The 15,341-nt window shown below is 44.3% G+C and overlaps 1 protein-coding gene across 9 annotated transcripts in view; it reads right to left on the bottom strand.

Annotated features, from left to right (window-relative positions):
- The window catches only part of KIAA1217 (KIAA1217 ortholog), a 440,691-nt gene that overhangs the window by 117,609 nt on the left and 307,741 nt on the right, over positions 1-15,341 (bottom strand). The window contains exon 1 of one of the 9 annotated variants that reach the window (XM_040352525.1): positions 2,518-2,671. The exons of the other annotated variants lie outside the window; for them this stretch is intronic. The gene's annotated coding sequence lies outside the window, so the exon portion shown is untranslated. Of the gene's footprint in view, positions 1-2,517; positions 2,672-15,341 lie in introns of those variants that run through there. 9 annotated transcript variants of the gene reach the window in all.

Genomic DNA, 15,341 nt, shown 5'->3' with positions numbered 1-15,341 from the left:
AACCTTCAGTTTTACGCCTCTTGATGTAATCCCCCGTGGATTTTGAGGTGTGTTTAGGATCATTATCCATTTGTAGAAGCCATCCTCTCTTTAACTTCAGCTTTTTCACAGATGGCATCAAGTTACCATCCAAAATTTGCTGAAATTCTATTGAATCCATTTTTCCTTCTACTCGTGAAATGTTCCCTGTGCCACTGGCTGCAATACAACCCCAAAGCATGATTGATCCACCCCCATGCTTAACAGTTGGACAGAGGTTCTTTTCATTAAATTCTGTGCCTTTTCTTCTCCAAACGTACCTTTGCTCATTCCGGCCAAAAAGTTATATTTTAACCTCATCGGTCCACAGAACTTGTTTCCAAAATGCATCAGGCTTGTCTATATGTTCATTTGCAAAGTTCAAACGCTGATTTTTGTGGTGAGGACGTAGAAGAGGTTTTCTTCTGATGACTCTTCCATGAAGACCATATTTGTACAAGTATCTCTTTATAGTGGAATAGTGTACCACAACTCCAGTGTCTGCCAGATCTTTCTGGAGGGATCGTGCAGTCAAACGTGGGTTTTGAATTGCTTTTCTCACAATCCTGCAAGCTGTTCTGTCTGTTATTTGTCTTGGTCTTCCAGATCTTGCTTTAACTTCCACTGTTCCTGATGACTGCCATTTCTTAATTACATTCCGAACAGAGGATATTGACATCTGAAAACACTTTGCTATCTTCTTATAGCCTTCTCCAGCTTTGTGAGCGTCAACTATTTTCAGTTTCAGTTTTCTAGACAACTGCTTAGAAGAACCCATGGTGCTGATTGTTGGAGCAGGGTCAGATGAGTCTGGGCATTTAAAATCATCGTCTTCCCAGACGATGATTGAGAACAATCCATGACACTGGCAGGTCTCAGCTTTGCAAAGGGGGCAGTGCATGCTATAAATTCTGCAGGGTGCCCAAACTTTTGCAGATGCCATTTTTTTGTTTTCTGTCATTTTGAAAGTGTAAATGATGGAAATAAAATCTAACTTTTTTTGACATATAAGAATGTCTAATCTGTAATTTGATGCCTTTTGGAGATTTTTCCATCTTTCCTTGGCTTCGTTATGCACATTAATACAAATTTTTACCTGGGGTGCCCAAACTTTCGATCCCCACTGTATATATATATATATATATATATATATATATATATATATATATATATATATATATATATATATATATATATACACACACACACACCGTATATACTCGAGTATAAGCAGAGTTTTTCAGCACATTTTTTTTGTGCTGAAAATGCCCCCCTCGGCTTATATTCGAGTCACCTTTTTGCGCCCGATCTCCCGAATTTTTTGGGACCCGGTACCGGCCGGCCATAGGTTCTCTGGACCCCTAAACTTGGCACACATTTAGCCCCACTCTTCCCCTATAAGTCTGCAAAGTTTGTTGTCTAAGGGACCTAAGGCTGGGGAGCACCGATTGTTCAAAGCCGGGCACCCCTTCCATAGACTCCCATGTTAAACGTCAGTCTAGTCATGGGCACAGTGAGGCATGGGCACAGTAAGGCATGGGCACAGTGAGGTATGGGCACAGTGAGGCATGGATATGTACACGGTGAGACAAAGTGAGTCAATACGTTTTCCCATTTTTTTTGTGGTAAAATTAGGTGCCTCAGCTTATATTCGGGTCGGCTTATACTTGAGTATATATGGTATACAGTAAATATATATATATACATACATACACACACACACACACACACACATACACACACACACACACAAATAATAACCACAATCGGTGTGCATTGTTTTTAAAGTACAAAGATAAGCACAAATTGAACCAGCACAAAAATAGAGTCCATATGAAAGGTAAAATAGGTGCAACATTTTTGGTGATAATTGGTGGGAAATATATGGGTGTGTATAGTACCCAAACATATAAAAAATAAATGTCTGTATGTGTGTGTATATAGTCAAAGTCACCTGACAGGTCGCTCCTGTGTGAACCGCCACTTACAGGTTATACTGGTCTATACATCAGATCAAAACAAGGGGCAGTTATGAAGGACAGATGGATGGAGGTATTTTGGTCCAAGAAAGGGACTGTCCTGCAAACTAGGTCTGATGGAAGCTATGGAAATGCAGCATGTTGATAGATGATCTTAAAAATTTTAATTTTTTTCTACTACAATAATATTCAACAGACCAATACACAAAACCACAAAAACATAAATATATCATGCAAATATAGCCAGCTAACACAGTTAGCATACATATACAGCCGGTCGATAGATATCTTCACAGTCACTGAGAGGGTCAATGCAGCTCTGGTTTTTGCAGCGTTCCCGAGTTGCTGTGAATCTAATCGTGAACATATTTTAGGTTTTTAACAAATAAAAGGCAGGAACCCCCGGACAAATATCTGGAATTCCCAGTTATATAATAACAGCTGTAGGCAAAAAAAACCCACAACAAAGACAGAGTGCTAGTGCAGGAGACAACGTATACAAAGCAATGCATAGACTCACCTTACATATCAGTCGGATGTCAGGCTGGGGAGAGCACAGGCAGACTGACTGAGCATAGTGCTAGAATGAAGTGAGCAGACGGTGATATGCGCTCCAACATGTGATCTCTGCTCTCTCCTTATACTGCAGCTCACACACACACACACACACATATACACACATATACAGAGTTCAGAGAGAGAGGCGGACTCCGATCGCTGCAGGCAGCACTGTTTCTCATTCACCCCATGCAGCCTGCAGGGTAACAAGGAATTTGGCATCCTTGGATGCAGGCATCATTCTGAAGTTAGCACTCCAAAGAGTGTGTCATTCCCGTATACCTTATTATTATAATACAGGATTTATATAGCACCAACAGTTTTACAAAATTAAGGGAGAAAATAGAATTGCAACAGAATTCAATAACTCTTTCTTCTATTGAATTTTGTTGCAATTTTATTGTGCTCATGAGAGCTGGCAATCTAAAAAGGAGGATCAAGTGATATAAGAGAAAATAGCTGTGAAGGATGAGTTGTTGGAGAAAGTGAATGCTCAGACAGAGTCAAAGATAGTGATTGGGGTAGGGAAGTTTCAAAGGATGGGAGAGGCTCAGGAGAAGTCCTGGGGCCGAGGAGTGGAGGAAGTGACGAGGGAGCTACAGAGCAGGAAGTCTTAGGAGGAGCAAAAATAATAGTTTGGTGATATAGCTTGGGACAGAGTTGTATGACTTGGTATGTTATTAGTACCTTCCAAACTTTGAACCTAAAAAAATGACACTGAAGACAACAAATGTGTATACAACATGGTGACTAATAACTTCATTACCAGGCCATTTTTTGCTATTTAGCGCTGCGCTATTTTAACTGGCAATTGCATGTGGTAATGCAACGCTGTACGCAAATGAAATTTGTGTCATTTCTTTTCACACAGTTATCTCTTGCAGAAGGCAGAGGGAAGCAATCTATCCCACAACCAGTGAAACTCAGAGCAGACCAGAACAATCGCACACTGCTCAACTGATTACAAGAGCTAAACTAATACCTAACTAGCAGCCTATCTAGGAGGGTGCTACATCGTATAGACAACTTTTGCTTCAGGGTCAAACATAAGCAGATGAACTTCATGGTTGTCAGCTGCACCTAATTTACAGGGACTGCCCCTCATGCAATGAAGGATTTATCCTTGAAAACCACTGACCCACACCCAATCTGTGTTTCTACCTACCAGTGGTATGAACAAGTGAAGGATCAAAGAAGCAGCAATTTGCTTAACTCTGAAGGACCTAGATCCAGCGTAGATAGAAAGTTTAGTGTGGGGGGAGCAGCAAGCAGTTTGATTTAAAGCAGAACTTCAATCCTCAGTGATCTGAGTTGAATGACAGCCGGCATAATTCAACCCTTTTTCCAAGTCCAGGCTGTCATGAACTCCTGGTGGGGTACAGGGATGCCAACTTCTATGCAAGATGCATGAATTGTGAACTACATGTAAGACGTAGGGATACAGGAATGCCAACTTCCATGTAAAATGCATGAATTCTGAACTTTATGTAAGACATAGGGATACAGAGATGCCAACTTCCATGTAAGATGCATGAATTCTGAACTTTATTTAAGATTAAGGATACAGGGATGCCAACCTCCAGGTAAAATGCAGGAATCAATGCCGGGACAAAGATCATCCAGTGCCCAGGGCAAAAATGCCAAATTGCACCCCCCCCCCCCCCAACCTTCATTATGTGCAAGTCTATGAGGAGAAAGGGGAGAGAGAGCACAGCCCACTCCTCCTCCTGGCTCCATCCTCTTCTATCTTCCACTTCCACCGCTGGGCTGACATAAGTAGTGATGCCGCTGTCACTAGTCCTGTCAAGCTTACAGTAGAAGGAACTTGCAACACGCCCATCCCTACAATACACACTGCACCCAGGGCAACCACCCTTTTTGCCCACCCCTTGTCCCGGCCCTGGCTGGAATACTGAACCACATGTAAAATGTGGGGATACAGAGATGCCAACTTCCATGGTTTACCAGTAGGTATACCAAAATCCACTTTAGACAAGGTTACAGGGATACCAAACTGCGTGTAACACAAAATACAGGAGTACCAAATGTTGTGTTTTACCAGTAGGGATACAAGGCAGCCAAAGTCCATGTTATATTGCTGGGGATACATGGAAGCCAAAATCCATACAAAAGCGGCGGTAATACAAGGCCGTCTAAACCCACGATCCACACAGCACGGAAACACGTGATGTTTAAAAATACAACACTCCTAGTGTTGTTGTAACCTCTCATTGACAAGGAAAAGGCATGCCAGAGCAGAAACATTTCATTTCCCTGCTTTAAGACACTCGACACAAACCACATTCCCCTCCCGACATGATGTTTTTCCTAGCCAGCTTCCAAGCCGAGCACAGCAGCCATCGTTGCTCGTCTCCTGCCCTGGAAGCCGCTGACTGTCTGCTGTGTAACTTTCCTCTAAGCAGACTGCGGTGTGCGGCGATACGCAGCGCGCCTGCACACATGGAGGGGGGATAGCCGGCACTTCAACAACCCTGAACCAGACAAGATATGTCATAATCACCGAGTGGAATTCAAATAAATACATTTGTGATCTAACCTAATGTGAATTTTTCTAAAGGTCACGGTGGAGAAGGGGAATAAAGTGGGTCATCGCTGTGCATTGTGGTAGAGGAGCACAGAGGGCTTCAGGAAAATACAAAATTGCTTCAAAAGATTCTCCACTCACATATTTTATTTTTAGTAGTGCCGTGAGGGGAGTGAAGACTCGGTATAAATATCAGCGTTACCCCTAAAGCTTACCATGATCTGATTGTACAATCTACCAACAAGTATGTAGTGCAAGGGCCAGGCCTGCATGGAGCTAGGTTTGTCCTCATATAACTTCATTTTAGTAAATCTAAAGCAGGCATGTCCAAAGTCTGGCCCGGGGGCCAAATGAGCCCCCCTGTTGATTTAATATGGCCCCCCTGGGGATTTGGATATATATATTGTTTGTGGCCCCCAGGGCCATAAAAGATATATACTGTATTTATTGGCGTTGCCTTGGAGGGGACAGGGAGGGGGCAGGACAAGCGCTGTCAGATTACATGAAGAGAATCTCCTGTTTACTCAGCAGCATCTCTAATGGAAGTCCTGTCTCCTGGGATGCCATTGGACGACTGTTCTGTCTATCATAGGACTCTGATGTAAAGGGGTTTCTGCTCACCAAACCTCCCACTTACATCAAAGTTCCCAGAATTCCCCCTTAAATTAGGGCTCCCAATGCCCCCCTTACATCCGAGTCCACATAGCTCCCCTTACATCGGAGTCCCCCTTACCTTAGTGTACTCACTCGCTCGGAGGCAGGTTAGAGAAGGGAGGGAGACTTCAGTCACAGACATTGGATGGTGAGCTCACCCACCCGAGGATGGAGGTTCAGGCATCAACACTTTTCATCCGCAATGTATCTACTGGTTGCTGAGCTTCAAATATCCAGCACACACATCCTTTTCCTGAGGCACAGAAACCCGGGGATTGGAGTGTGGGTGAGCAGACAAAGGGGCCGTTGGGAGACGAGCTGTCACTTGTAACCACAGAAGCCGGACTTCTGTGTTTACAAGTAATAGTGGTGAGCAGGGAGCAGAGGGCCTGAGCTGAGTGGGACGTGGTGGAACTGAGTTCCAACAAGTTTCAGCTGAAAAAAAAAGCCCTGTTGATGTCTATGGAAATTATCACATCTAGCAATTGCTGCAACTTTTCCTCCTTACCTGGACAAAACTTGGCATGTGAGGAAGTTTTCAATGAGAGATTTATCAATGGCTGGCCTACTAGCTGTACTAGGCGTCACCTGATTCTTACACCAGAAGCATTCAGTGTGGGGGACATTGGTGGGTTTAGGCACCACACTTTTGAACAGGGTCTCCTTTACTTTGGTGTGGGAAGATAAAGAACTGTTCACTTTGTATATCCGTGGCTATTTATCGGCGTATACCGCGGGGGCAAAATCGTGGGTGCACGGTATACGCCGATACCCGCTTTCCCGTGCCGAGTTTTGAATACTGCGCCGACATATACCGAGCGCAGTACACTCGGGTATAGTCGGCCAGTCTCGGCTCCTTCCGCGCTCACGTCCTGGACGTACAGGACGTGAGCGCGTGTGTTGCTGAGCCTGCCCGACAATACACGAGTGTACTGCGCTCTGTATATGTCGGCGCAGTATTCAAACTCGGCGCGGGAAACGAGCGAGGAGGACGCGGGGACGCTGCAGAAGGACGCCATACCCGACGAAGAGGACACCCGAAGCCGCAGACGGACGCCGGACCCGACGAGGCCGCCGATGGACGCCGCGCAAGACACCAAAACTGTAAGTACAAAAAAAACGTGTTTTCCACAGGATTGGGGGCCACTTTAGGGGTGCGCGGTATACGCGGGAGCGCGTTATACTGCGATAAATACGGTATGTGTTGTGCCAGGAGTTCCCCTTTAGGTCTCCCTCCCTCCCCTGTATTCCTCCTCTGTGCACAGCTCGGAGTGTGTGATTTCATTATGAAAGAAGCTTCTCCTGTCTGGTCCCGTCCACCATTCTGACAGCAGCTTGTGCCTTCTAAGTCAAGATGACATCTTCAGCACTCACATCCAGCCTCTGACAACGACCTTAACATTTCTCTCAATGACCGACAAAACTGCTGGCACGGAACGTTAAGAGCTCCTTTCTACACACAGATATGGAGGAAAGATAGAAGAGCAAAAAGGAAGATCGCGCCATAGAGCTAAAGAAGTTTAATTCGCTTATATTTTGCCTTACCCCCCCCCCCCCAACATAGTACAGTAAAACCTTGGATTGTGAACATAATTCGTTCCGGGAACATGCTTGTAATCCAAAGCACTTGTATATCAAAGCGAATTTCTTCATAAGAAATAATGTAAACTCAAATGATTTGTTCCAGAACCATTTATTTTTAGGTCCTTCAGTTTATAGTCCATATAAAAAAATTATAGCAATGTGATAGGTTGTGTAACCATAAAATGTCCATCCACAAATGGAAGCCTCCCCAAAGGGGATTAGAAGCAAAATCCAGCAGGAGCTACAGAGTATAAAAGAGAAGAGGGGCGCCTCTAAGTGTAGCAATAAGTTGCTAAATGTTGTTCCTTCATTAAATGGAACCATATTGCTACACTTAGAGGAGCCTCTCTTCTCTTTTATACTCCGTTGTGACATGATACTACTTGTATATCAAAACATCACTTGTATATCAAGTCAGTGAGTGAGTGAGTGACTTGTATAGCACAGCAATTGCGAACTTAATCGCCTCAAGGCGCTTGGAATCCAGCGTCGTACCGGTCTTTCAGAAGAGGTGGGTCTTTAGTTTTTTCCTAAATGCCCAATGGTTTTCCTCTAAGCGGATGGTGATGTCAAATGTATTAAAAAATGTGCTTGTCTTGCAAAACGCTCTCAAACCAAATTACTCTCAAACCAAGGTTTTACTGTAATGAAATTGTTAAATACAGTTAAACCTCGGATGACGAGCATAATCCGTTCCAGGAGTATGCTCGTAATCCAAAGTACTCGCATATCAAAGCGAGTTTTCCCATTGAAGTCAATGGAAACCAAAATAATTTGTTCCGCATTGACTTAAATGTAATGCAATACCGAATGCAGCCAGAGGTGGGGGGCGCCAAAGAGTGCCGAAAATGGGCGAAAAGGCCCGAGGACACTTCGGCTTGTTTCCTGCGCCACCGTACCTCAGGCCAAACGAGGTACTGCAGGCCAATGTTCGGCTTTTCTCGGGTCCTGCGCCCCCGTACCTCAAGCCAAATAAGGTACTGCAGGCCCATTTCCGTCTCTGCTCAGCTTCTGCGCCCCGTACCTCAGGCCAAATGAGGTACTGCAGGCCTATTTAGCTTGAATTCTGCTCGTCTTGTGAGTCAACACTCGCAAACCGAGTCAGAATTAAAAAAAGTTGCCCGCCAGACTGTTTTCGAGCGTACAAATGTTTCTAAACTTGCTTAGAAACATGCCCGCTGGAATCCTGTTCGTCGGACATGTTCAGTCGTCTGTACAGACTTACCGTACATGTCCGAGCGGCCGCCATCCCTCGCATGCGTCAAATGACTTTGACGCATGCGTGGAAGCATTGACCTTTCAGCGTCGCGCATGTCGCCGCGTCATCGTTGCGGCGACGGCGCAAACATGTCACCGCACTGTCTGTCCGCGCAGATTGTCTCTCATTTCTGTATGATGGTGTGTACAGCCATCATACAGAAATCTCCGGGCGGGCATGTCCGCTGAAAACGGTATGGCGGACCGTTTTCAGCGGACATGTTTGCCCGTGTGTACAAGGCCTTAAACCGAGGTTCCACTGTAATACCTTTTTTCATTACATACCTGGAGAAGTCAAAAGAAGAGCGAGAAGGGTGGGACTTTATATGAAGCACATGGCAGCTACCTGGAGACAGGGCCGATCCTAGGCAGGGTGCACAGGGTGCATTGCACCCAGGTGCCTGCAGAGGTGGGGGCGCCGAACATCCAACAGACTCTCTAACTGAAGCCCTCTCTGTGTCCATCACAGAGGCCCCCCTCCAGGTCCCAGTAAAGTACTCTGCTTCTCTTCCTGTATTTTGTTTATTGTTAAGAGATCATGTAAGGATCCCAGGGTAATGAAGACTTTGTGGGGTAGCATCTCTGTGGTTGAGTCATTGCCATGAAAACATGTGTAAAGGGGAGGAGTTAGTAAAATGACGACGCCCATGTGGGGGCGCCAAAAACATTTCTACACCCAGGCGCCTGTGACCCTAGGATCGGCCCTGCCTGGAGATGTCATGAGTCTCTGTGTTTCTCTATGAAATGGGGCAGATCATGGCTGGTGGGAAGGGCCAGAAAGGTGCTGTACATATATTCCGAAGAACTTCACTGCCCCCTGCCTCAGTACTCCTCAGTCCTGCTGCAAGCAGTAGGATATGAGTTATGAGTGGATGTCATGTCAGGTTTCATCTGCATGCAGACCCTCCTAGGTAACACCCACATTTACTGCAGAGTCTCCATGATGGAAAGAACTGAATTCAATGAATGAAAGGGGCAGGCGAGGGACATTTAGATTGTGGAGGAAAGGGCTGGAGGAGCTGGGCCAGCACAGACAGTAATTAGATACTCCAAGAAGAGGAGAGGGCTATACAATACAAGGGGGAGAGGGCTATGCTAGGGAAGTGACTGCAGCCTGCAGTGTGCGCTCTAACATAGACCTTAGGTCTGGTATGGATTTCAAGGGGAACCCCCACGCTAAAATGTAAAAAAAAATGTCATGGGGTCCCCCCAAAATCCATTACAGGCCCTTATCCAAGCATGCAGCCCGTGAGACCAGGAAATGGGGGGAGCTCCCCGAACCATACCAGGCCACATGCCCTCAACATGAAGAAGTGCTTTGGGGCGGGGGCAGAACACAACAGCATTAAGGTCCCCCATCCCTCAAAACTGGTCTAATGCGTCAGGCAAATTAGGCCCCTGTGAGCGAAAGGCCTTAGGCAACCACCTATTTTGCCTAATTAAAGATCCGCCTTTGTTCACACTCTGTGCCACCGATGTTGGTGATAGACAGGAAGTGAAAGGAAAAATCTTCAGTGGGGACATATACAGCAATTTTTACTTTTTCTTAATTATTTCTGGCAGCCACACTGGGAAGATTCTATCTCACTTCTTGTCCCGGTATTAGCAACAGAAACTTGTCAGAGGTTCCAAATCATCTCACGCTTTCCAAAAAGAAAATGTCTTAGCTGAGGTTATACTCTAATAGGCAGAACAGCAGATCAGCAGCTTTTAAGGCCCCAGTCACACTTGAGCGGCGTTAATGCGTTTTTGGGTCTTTTTTTGTGAATTTTTTGCGTGTTTTTGGAGCAGTACCATTCATTTAAAGCGGTGGTTCACCCTAATGAAACATTAGCATTATATTATATTTATAGCATTAAATGAGGCATAGTAGCGCGAGCTACAGTATGCCTGTATTGATTTTCTTATCCCCGTACTCACTGTGCAATCCTCTATAGAAGATTCGGACTCCCCGCGGGGAATGGGCGTTCCTATCAAGAGGGAGGATGATTGACGGCCGGCTATGGCACGTCACGCTTCTCCGGAAATAGCCGAAATAGGACTCGGCGCTTCACGGCGCCTGCGCATAGTCTGTGCGCAGGCGCCGTATAGCGCCGTGAAGAGCCGAGACTTGTTCCGGCTATCTTCGGGGAGCGTGATGTGCCATAGCCTGCCGTCAATCATCCTCCCTCTTGATAGGAACGCCCATTCCCCGCGGGGAGTTGGAATCTTCTATAGAGGATTGCACAGTGAGTACGAGGATAAAAAAATCAATACAGGCATACTGTAGCTCGCGCTACTATGCCTAATTTAATGGTAAAATGTTGTTAGTGTGGGTGAACCACCGCTTTAAAAGGGGCCTCCTTTGTCTCCAAAAATGTACCAAAGAAGCTCATGTACCAAATTTTGGGTGTGAGTCAAGCGTGTTTTTTGCACGATTTGTCGCACAGAAAACGTGGTGCAAAATGCACGACTACTACGCGCATCTGGAGTGCCATTAAGAAAGAACACTCCAAGCATGTTTCGTCCCACGTTTCTGCCATGTGTAACTGGGGCCTCAATGGAGTGACATCATCATCATCATCATCATAGGGTGTATATTTTCCTGGGTGAATGTGGAAAGTCCCCTCAAGACACAACATTTTGGGAATAATAATGCATAGTCATCAAACATTAATAAACTCAGGAGGCTGTAAAAGCCGACGGCTCTAAAGATAGATTTGTAGTTCTTATAATACACAAAGTTCACCTCTAAATTCTTCTTTCATACAAACAAAACTGTAAAAGTGAGGAATTCTCAGTGCACAACAGAGACATTGTTATTTTATCTTCTGTGTCATGAAACAAAGAAAGATTCTTTAAATAGAAATTCTCATCCAAAGGAAAAATAAATAACAGAAAAACCTGTTTTCAACCTTTTTTTTAAAAAAACCACTGATCCCTGTAAAACGTAGGCGGTTTTCTGTGTATTCTATTTTTAGCTGAAGTATATGTAAGCCGGGTACCAAAAATTCATATATTGCAGCTTACCAATCTTCAGATGTGATGGCTGCATTAGTTTTCTTTTTAGGCATTGTTTCCCTTTATTTCACCTGGTGATTGTGCCAGTAACACACCTCCTGTATTAGAGTGACAACGCTCACCCCTCCACTGTATCTATGGAGGAGCAGCGGAGTCATCCTTGGAGAGCAGCACTGTCAACCTTAAAAGATGTTGGGTTACTGTGCGGGCAGCTGTCAGCTGAAGTTTGATCAGTGTGTGGCCTCCCCTGCTCAACAGAAGTCAATTATTTAATGTTGATTATATCATTTAGCCTCCTAGCTGTATAAAAAAAAAAGATTACCTGTCTATGGTCAGCCTGAGGCTAGGTTCACTTCTATGCGTAAATTAGTGCGCTTGTAGATCTGCAGAAACGCACTTCAATCCATTTAACCTTATTTCCTACGGGTCCCATTCACATCTGTGCCGGTAGCTATATGCTCTATTGCTAAAAGTTTTTTTTTTATGTTTTAAATGTGAATATTTCCATTAGCACCAGGGTGGATTTGATTAAAATCAATTCGATTTAAATCACCATTTCATTGACTAGTTACTTGTAAAAAGGCTTCATTTAAATCAATTCAATTTAAATTTATAATTTTTAAAGAGCAACTGTCATCTCTGTCCCTCCTCTGGCCTGCTGTTGACTCACCGACAGTCCCATTCACTTTAATGGGACGGCTGGTGATGCGGCAGTGACACACCAAGGTGAGGGACGTAGCGGCAGCAGGTGAGTGGATGCCCGCTAACAGGTGCTGCCATGATGGATCTGAAATGACAGGTGCTCTTTAAATGTAAGGACTTATTCTCACCTGTATTTACAATCTTTAATATTTGCAAACAAAATGAAGGTTTCCTTTTTAGAATAATAAGCTGTCAGGTAAGTAAAATAGCGATATCAGAACCGATTCAATCATACAGTTTGTAGTGTACATAGATTTGCAAAACAATGGGATAAAGGAATATTCCTGACCGGTTTTATCTCATGGTTACTGTGAAATTGTGTGAATGCATCAATGCAGCGCATGTTCTCTCAGCTTGCAGAGCTTCGATTCATTGAATGAGTTTACCAAAAATTTGAATATTGCAGAATATACAGCCTCATGCTACATAACTAAGCTCCATTTCATGCTGAATAAACTAAGTTAGAAAGGTATCTTAAATAGGAAACTAGCTTTAGCTAGATTTTATTCCAAAAGCATTTTATTAAAATAAATTTGAAAAAAGAAAAAAAATCAGATTTAAATTTAAAAAAAATCAGATTTTTATTCATTTTTATTTAAAAATCATTCATTTTTTCCCGCCCTGATTAGCACACAGATGTCTTTCGGATCTGGGAGGTGGTAAAATCCATCCATCCTTGCATACCCTCTAAGACCCACCCCAATCTTTTTTCTAACGCAGGCAACATATAAATATGGTGCACAGGGAGCCGATACTGGTTTACTTTTCAAAGGAGGCCTCATGCATACCAGGCATTTAGCCCCGGTGTATGAGACTCCAGGGTTTAGGTGCAGGCGGATGGCACAGGTGCACCATCCAGGCCCGCTGTGGGCAGCCTGAAAAACTCTTATAAGAGGCTAAGTTGCTGTGATTGGACAGGTCAGGCTGCAGTTTGGGCATTCATCCCTGGGTGCATACTGCCCTATATGTTAGTACCACTTGGTGCCCAGTCCGGCCCTTTCCAGCCACAACAGCTTTTGGCCTCATAGACTTTTACAGGTTGCCTGCAGTAGGGCTGGATGGTTCCCCTGTGCCTTCCACCCACACCAAAACACCAGGGGCCAGATTCACATACAAATGGACAGGCGCAGCGTATCAGAGATACACTACGCCGTCGTATCTTACCTGGCTTTAAGTCAAATTCTCAACGATTTTGCGCCGTAAGTTACGGCGGCGTAGTGTATTTCTGGCGGCGGAATTCAAGTAGGCGGGTAGGGGGCGTGATTCATTTAAATGAAGCGCGTCCCGCGCCGAATGAACTGCGCATGAATGAATGAAAACTTATATAGCGCAACACATGCGAATTTAATCGCCTCTGGGCGCTTGTTGTTCCTGTCTCCTTTGGTATCAAAAGAGATGAGTTTTGATCTTTCTCCTGAACGCCAAGTGGTTCTCCTCCAACCGAATGCTGGTTGGTAAAGCGTTCCATAGTCTAGGCCCTTGGACCGCGAATCTCCTTTCTCCTTTGGACTTGTAGTTGGCTTTCGGTATCTGGAGGAGATTTTGAATGGTGGATCGCAGAACGCATGCTCCGTTTTGAAATTTCCCGCCGTGCTTTGCGCGAAATGACGTCGCACCGACGTCATTTTTTGAACTTAGACGTGAGTTACGTCCTTTCCTATTCACGGACGACTTACGCAAAAAAAATAAAAAATTTCAAATTTCGACGCGGGAACGACGGCCATACTTAACATGGCAAGTCTATCTATACGCCGCAAAATAGCAGCTTTAACTATACGCCGGGAAAAGCCGACTAGCGACAACGTAAGAGAATGCAACGCGTACTTTCGTGGATCGACGGAAAAAGCTAATTAGCATACCCAACGCGGAAAACGACGCAAACTCCACCCAGCAGGCGCCGAAGTATTGCACCTACGATCCGAAGGCGTACGCTTGTCGGACCGAAGCCAGAAGCCGTCGTATCTTGGTTTGAGGATTCAAACTAAAGATACGACGCAGCAAATTTGAAAGTACGCCGGAGTATCAGTAGATACGCCGGCGTACTCGCTCTGTGAATCTGGCCCCAGGATCACATGTACCAGGGCCAAACGCTTAGTGTGCATGGGGAGTAATAAGTAATAAGGAAACATTCAGCTTTCAGCCACAAAATCAGACAAGTAACAGAATCTTGTCTTTGCACAGTCTGACTGTAACAAGCAGTCTTGGGATCAGTTGCATTGCTAGCTTTTATCAGGCTCGGTATGGCTAGCCTAAGGTCGAACAAACAAGGTAATGCAAACATTAATTCACACAGAGTACAGCTTGACAGACAAGCAACAGCTGGGTTTGCTAAAGTAAAGTTAGTCTGACAGAGAGCTAAAATAATAGAGAATATAACATAAAAGAATATGTAAACCCAACATTTCATATTCCTGATATGTGACTACTGTACCGTGTACTTGTATAAGAAATGATCCTGTTCTCTTTGTATTGCTTCCTTTATGTGAAATCTCTGATGATCCTACCAGTCCCTCTGTTTTCCTTTTAAAAACTGACCACACTTAGGCATGAGAGGACAGCATTGTAATTTTTCTGGCTGTGCTGGAAACTCAGCCTGCTCTGCTCCAATGATAAGACTTGTGCTAATAACCCCCCCCCAGAGAGCCATTCACTGGGAAGATCAGTGTGCTGCTGTTTCTCTACCCCCAGCTCTCTGAGCTCCTTATGCAGCTGAGAACGGAGGGTATGTGATCACTTATAACAAAAAAAACAGAAACAAATATACTGTATTTATTGGCGTATAACACTCACTTTTTTACCCTGAAAATGGAGGGTAAACTGTGCCTGCGTGTTATACGCAGGGGGGGTGGAAAGTTTTTTTCCTGAAAGTTCCCTCTTAAAGTTAGGGTGCGTGTTATACGCTGATAAATACGGTATTTTTTTTTTTTCCTTTCATTTTTTTATACATACATTATATATATATATATATATATATATATATATATATATATATATATATATATATATATATATATATATATATATATATATACACACACACACAC

This window comes from Rana temporaria, chromosome 5, assembly GCF_905171775.1.
Source record: "Rana temporaria chromosome 5, aRanTem1.1, whole genome shotgun sequence".
Taxonomy (NCBI): Eukaryota; Metazoa; Chordata; class Amphibia; order Anura; family Ranidae; genus Rana; species Rana temporaria.
The sequence above is the reverse complement of the archived record's forward strand: the minus strand, read 5'-3'. Positions and strand labels throughout refer to the sequence as shown.